Genomic DNA, 6,244 nt, shown 5'->3' on the forward strand with positions numbered 1-6,244 from the left:
TCTTGTATTAAAGAATAATCCAATATATTTTCACACTCGCAAGTAAAACGCTGTCACAGTGCATTTCATCCGGCAGACGGGCATAGCCTTTGTCTTTTTCCATGAGTTCAAATAACAAATCTTGCAGTAGCGAATTTTAATTTAATGGAAATAATAAACTAGGAGTGTATTTATGTGAAAACCATCCAGTTGGTTTCATTGGAAGGAGAAGGTTAATAATTTTTTCTATGTTTTTACTAAAACAAAACAAGAAATTACTTTATTTAACTATTATGTCAGCATTTTTCTTTTTTAGTTATGCTATGTTATTATTATACGTTATGTGAAAAGCTGACTGCGCCGCAACAGTAGCGCGCACGTCAGTCAGACTTAGCCCATGGAATTGGTGCATTTTACCATCAAAAGACACTATGCACACTTTTAAGAAGATGATTTTGCAAATAATTGAGTATAAATTAGTCTTAGTAAGCCAAATAGTTTCTAAGATACGGCTTTATAAAGGTTTGCAAAATTTTGAACTAACTGCAGGAAAGCAGGACTCAAATGCTCAGCTATTTGCAACTACAGCAATGGCCTGATCAGGTTCACGAAGAAATTCTACCACACACGCTGGCCCCAAAAGGAGTGCTGTGGATCCAAAAGACAACCCTGGTCTATCAAAGATATACAAGAGATACGAGTTATAACAATTTCCCTCCAATTTACTATTTCATCACTATCAATATATATAAAAAACAGAACTACCTCATTTGATGTAAGGCAACACCTCTTTATTGGTATGATTTCCATGTATGAACTCGTCGCTCTCGATTAACTATTAGAAAAAATCAGCCAAGTGCGAGTCGGATGCACGCACGAAGGCACGCACGCTTAAATATTTATTTTATTCTGTTTTTTAGTGCTTGTTGTTCTAGCGGCAACAGAAATACATCATTTGTGAAAAGTTCAACTGTCTAACTATCACGGTTCATGAGATACAGCCTGTTGACAGACGGGCAGACGGACGGACAGTGCAGTCTAAGTAAAAGGGTCCCGTTTTACCCTTTGGGTACGGAACCCTAAAATTAGTGACTTGTCTAGCCCACGACATACTTGGGCAGCGCGCTTGTGCTAACGCCATACTTAGCCGTAAAAAATCTCGACTAATTGAGAACCTCCCTTAAACATCGTTAATATATGCTGAAACAAAACTTGGCTACCTACTTAAATATTCAGTAGGCGTTTTTCTTGATATTTTTTCGTCGATAATACAACCTACAGCCTCAATTTTAGACGAAGAAATTAAATCGAAATTTTCCAATTTTCGTGTTTAGGTACTTTTCTCTTGTTTACTACAGTTCTATTTGCAATTACTTTAATATTTGCCCTGGCTCCTAGGTTGTTTCCAGCCCGCCCTAAATACTGTTGATTGTTGTTTTTCTGTTTCTTTTCTAGCACATTTAGGGTCAGTTGCACGTTCCGAGGTTAGCCAACTAACTCGGAGTTAGCAGTACATTATAGCCCTGTATAAACGGTTAACTCTGAGTTAGCTGGCTCATCTTGGAACGTGAAAGTGACCCTTGGACATCATATTTTCGTTTTTGTAACAAAATGAGTCGGTGCTTTAGCCGAAGCAGTTATAATAATTTAAGATATTTGTATAAGGTAAAGTAATTGTTATAGTAATTGCTATAGGTAGTGTCATTCACGAAGACGCGTGCCTTGACTCGTATTGTCATATTATTAAAAATTAGATTTGGCAACTCTGCGCGTCATCGTGAATGACATGAACCTAGTAAAGATTCGGTTTCGTGAAACATTATACTATAATAGCCTGATTTATTTCATTCTAATGATCTAATTGTCATAATTTGGTTGACATGTCTTAAGAGGATAGTGGACGAGCGCTTCTCCATACAAACGTCAATACAAACATTTTCCTTCTTGGACGTTATGAAAAATATTTTTACACAATTTGATCCAAGCTCCTTCGTTGAACGTTTTTCATTTTTTTTATCATTACATGAGTTAGGAGCGAATAACAAATTCCATACAAATTAATTACGAGTATACGGCTACCACCAGTTGCCACTAACATATTCGCTAGGAAGTTTCCTTTCCTATGCATCTCGCTCGTAATTGCATGTCAGTGCGAGCGAAATGTATAGAAAGTAAGTTAAGTAGACGTTAGCAACGAATATGTCAATTTGATACTGCTAAGGCAGTCGTGGTAAGGCTCATCATGACGTATCATCAGTTACGCGGAAAAAATTTGCTATTCTGAATTATTTCCCATTTGCCGTATTAAGTAAATACCTCTAAGAAATTAAGCATTTCCTCTAGCTGGAGTGTTTGAAATGAAATAAAAATAAATGCTGTGTACATAAATATTTACAATACAGCCGTGCTTTCATAAAACTTTGCAGAAAAAACATCGTACGTGTTCAGAACTCAAGCCAAGTAATAAATTAAGTTTATTTTATAACATTGCATGCTGCAAACTTTTGAACAATATTGGATTTTAATTTCGTTCAAAACTTATTATTTAAAAATTCGCTTCGTTTAATACTTAAATTTCTTAAAATAGGTAGGTAATATTAAAAAATAATTTTGTAACAAGAAAAGAGTTTTTGCAAGCCTAAAAATAGTAACTTCTCCAATGTATTTAAATTAATATTGTTGAACAGAACACGACTCCTCCTTGAAGGCGTATTTTGATTGTATAGATCTTGCTTGTGATGTGATGTGACGCGTGCTTGATTCGTAGAGCTGATTTACGCAGCGGCTTACGTGAGCGAATAACGCGGCACGGGTGAATTCAATCCTTTGATATCTATGAAAGTGTCCTACGTGGGTGATCTCGTTTGAACGCGAATGCCGTTGGGCCGCCGCGCCGCGCCGCGCCGCGCCACGTTAGACGACACGACACGCGAACTCGCATGCGATTATAACCCTTTACGACCGGTTCGATATAATTCTGCAAATTACTTTTAAAAAATCCTGCCCGCAATTAAATTGTCTTTCCGAGCTCAGACCTATTCCGATCGAATCTGCAGACATTAGGGACACGTTTCAGTACTAAATACCGCAGGTCAGTAGGATCAGTCCGTCGCGAGACTGCTTTGAAGATGGTGGCATTTTTTGATGGGAGCAGTGGCACACGTAAGTTCTTAATTTTGTATAATTTTGGTATCAAACTTGTTATTTAATACTTAATTATTACAGTAAAAGAGTTATGTGTGTTTATTTATCACAAATTAGAGTAACAATAAGTTATTAAGGGGAAACTACATGCTCGTAAAAAAGAAGTGCACGAATTTGTGGGTTCGGCCGTAGCCCGTAAATCGATGGTCATAACTATTTGCAAGTTTTTGTCTATCCGGCTTCTGCGCAGAAAATCAAATCAAAAGAAATAGTAATATGTTTGATGGTTTTATAATACTTTTCGTTTTGTAATGTTAGATTTGTGTTTTTTTTTAAGCGTCCATTAAGAGGCAAAACATTCCTTGAAATTTTGTGCAATAATGATACGAGTATATCACATGTTGAGGAATTATACGATGACCTCGAAGAATTCCCTTATTCGCTTTTTGAATGAATTGAAAACGAAATCAAAGAATAAACGACGAATACGATGAGATGTACCTAAAGATCTGCTGATGGTGACAGACCCAGTGTCACTAGTTCGGAGGAAAGACAACAAATATGTTTTCCTACTGTCTAACTGCTCGGGAACGATCAGCATTAAGGTTGTCAAGAGATGAGAGATAAAGATTCGGTCATACGTGTATGTTACAGCTTCAGAAAAAGTTATGAACTAATAAACCCATGGGAGACCTTTTTTTAAACAAGGAGATGGACACTGAAACTAAATTCTTTCTTTCTTTTTACATGTGAATGAATCAGTATTCATTTTATGGATATTCGCTTGATTGTGATGCCATAGGCCGTCCTAGGTGCGAAATACTGGATTTACTCGATTTTCGCTTCAAAATCTTAGAAATGTTGGTTAAACCACCAAGAAAACGACGTAGTGAAGCATGTCTGAGGCGTCTACTCATGATGTTTCAGATGATGCTTCAATTTGACGATACCAAATCTCCAAGAGCCCGCCAATTTCAGACTGCTTCAGACTGCTTCAGCAGGGCTATTACTCGTTGTATTAAATGCAACGTGTTCGTTACACATCAAAATAATTTTTAATTTTTTTCAAGCATTTCCTTTAGATGTAGTTGAATTGAGAGTACTCTACAATTGTTGATTATTGTTTTTAATCATTCTTTAATCGTTAAGATGTTGATTCTTAAAGAAAATTGTGATAATTATGCTAAATTGAATACTGATTACTTCATATGCTATGCATGTGCAGCATAGACATGCATTGTTCTGTAAAATGTTGCGTTTTAGTCATATTATTTTACAAAACTCAATGAATTTGCACGTTAGTGCATTTCCAGATAGTTCCTGAACGTCACTTTCGTGCACGCGATTTTTTTTATGATAAAGGACACTAGGATTTTTTTAAACATTTTATACGCGTATTTTATAACAATTAAAAACGGTTCACATGCATTTTTTATGAATCTTTGCAAAATATTTTTCCCGGCCGTAAAGGGATAAATAGTTACATTGCGGACTATTGAGGTAATACTAATAACCGATTTCGCCGACCGATCAAATACCCTAATGTAATGAAACTCGCATACGAGTTCTCGCACCGTGTAAATGGCCCCAGATTTGACAAATCTGTGCGTCATCATGGATGATACAAACTATAGTAACAGGTGTCGCGTTTGGCAAGTTCTACCTCCTAAAACGTCTCTTAGGTATGAGGAATTATAAATGAGGAGGCAGAAGAACGCTCAAAATATTTATTTCCACAACCAGCTCAGTTGGTAAAAATGGGTATAATAGCGTGGTTCGCGCTAATACTATGCAAGATCGGATTCCGCAAGTCGTTCGTAGCCAGAGTACTCCCCTGACGGTGCCGAGGTGGTAGGCGCCGATTTTTCTGGTCAGCGCTGAGTTCAGCGCAGCTGCAACTTCGTGGCGCTGAGTCGGGGAAAGGGCCAGAAGCACGCCAGTAGCAAAACGGCAAGCGGGCGGCAAGCAGGAAGCCAATAAAAAGTCACTCTGGACTTTGGACCCTGGAACGCGCCATCGAACAATACGTTAGAAACGGCCCATAAGCCTTTGTGAACACCAACGGCAAGCAGGAAAGCACTATAGTAGTTGTGTTGCCGTGGGAGTTCACAATTCAGATACGGAGATTACAAAAAAGCGAAGTAAATTACGAAATAAAGAAATTTAAATTGAATTATTTTTTTAAATACAAAATGGAGGGTTGTTTGACAAAAGGTCATATTGATTATGCACAAAATTATAGTAAGGAAGTGATATTTTTAGTTAAATGGCAATTACTATGAAATGATTGTGATTTCAATATGCAAGTTAAAATTCCTAAGCAATTAAATAGCACTACTACATTCTGAGCAACTAGCATATTAAATGTATCCACTTACCCAATTCGGGGTACACTTAAAAACATAATTAAACACCACAGTGATTTTATAATAGTCGAGGAACACGTAGGGACGAAGTCAAAATTCGATTACGGATTCGTTATTTCAAACCGTAGCAGAGATCGATATTTAAGCGACGTGCGTTCCACTCAACTTCAAAGGTAGAATGAATGAGCGAGCGGCGGCGCGCGATGACAAAGCGCACCGATCAATGCACTTCATTCATGCACTCGCGAATGTAACATTAATGTGAGTGAATGTAATAACTATGGCGCGACATATTCAAATTAATCAGCGTGAAGATGATTTTATAATCCTAAATACATAGTTTAAAACAGTATTGTTGTATATATTAGTGTGTAATATAGTTTAGAGTTGTTAATATATTTTTAATTAGATAAGTAGTAGCTCTTAAGGTCTATTTATTAAACATGTAACGTATTACGTTACACAGGTTAAGCTTGAAGAGGTAACAGACAGTCACGGCCCGATTCGGAGAATGAGATATGATAACGATAAGTTCTGGTTTAGATATGTTCTCATTTAGATATCGTTTGTATGTCGTATAATTGACCGAGGCAGCTCGATTTGGGCAACCAATGTCACTTTGACGTTGATAGATCTTATTGGGGTCACAGCGGAATCGAAATAAACGTCAATTTTGACATGTGGTTTAGTTATGGATCTTTTAAAGATCTTAAACGTGTCTTAATCATTCTTCTAATCGGGCCGACAGAGTTGAT

General features: G+C 37.0%; 1 long non-coding RNA gene across 1 annotated transcript; it reads right to left on the minus strand.

Moving 5' to 3' along the window:
- Positions 1-4,836: 4,836 nt before the first annotated feature.
- LOC133521711 (uncharacterized) lies at positions 4,837-5,957 on the minus strand. The gene is made up of 2 exons (XR_009799926.1): positions 5,502-5,957; positions 4,837-5,126 (listed from the first exon to the last, which is right to left on the minus strand). It is a non-coding gene; the product is annotated as an uncharacterized LOC133521711 (long non-coding RNA).
- Between the last annotated feature and the right edge of the window lie 287 nt (positions 5,958-6,244).

Source organism: Cydia pomonella, chromosome 10 (assembly GCF_033807575.1).
Source record: "Cydia pomonella isolate Wapato2018A chromosome 10, ilCydPomo1, whole genome shotgun sequence".
Classification (NCBI taxonomy): Eukaryota; Metazoa; Arthropoda; class Insecta; order Lepidoptera; family Tortricidae; genus Cydia; species Cydia pomonella.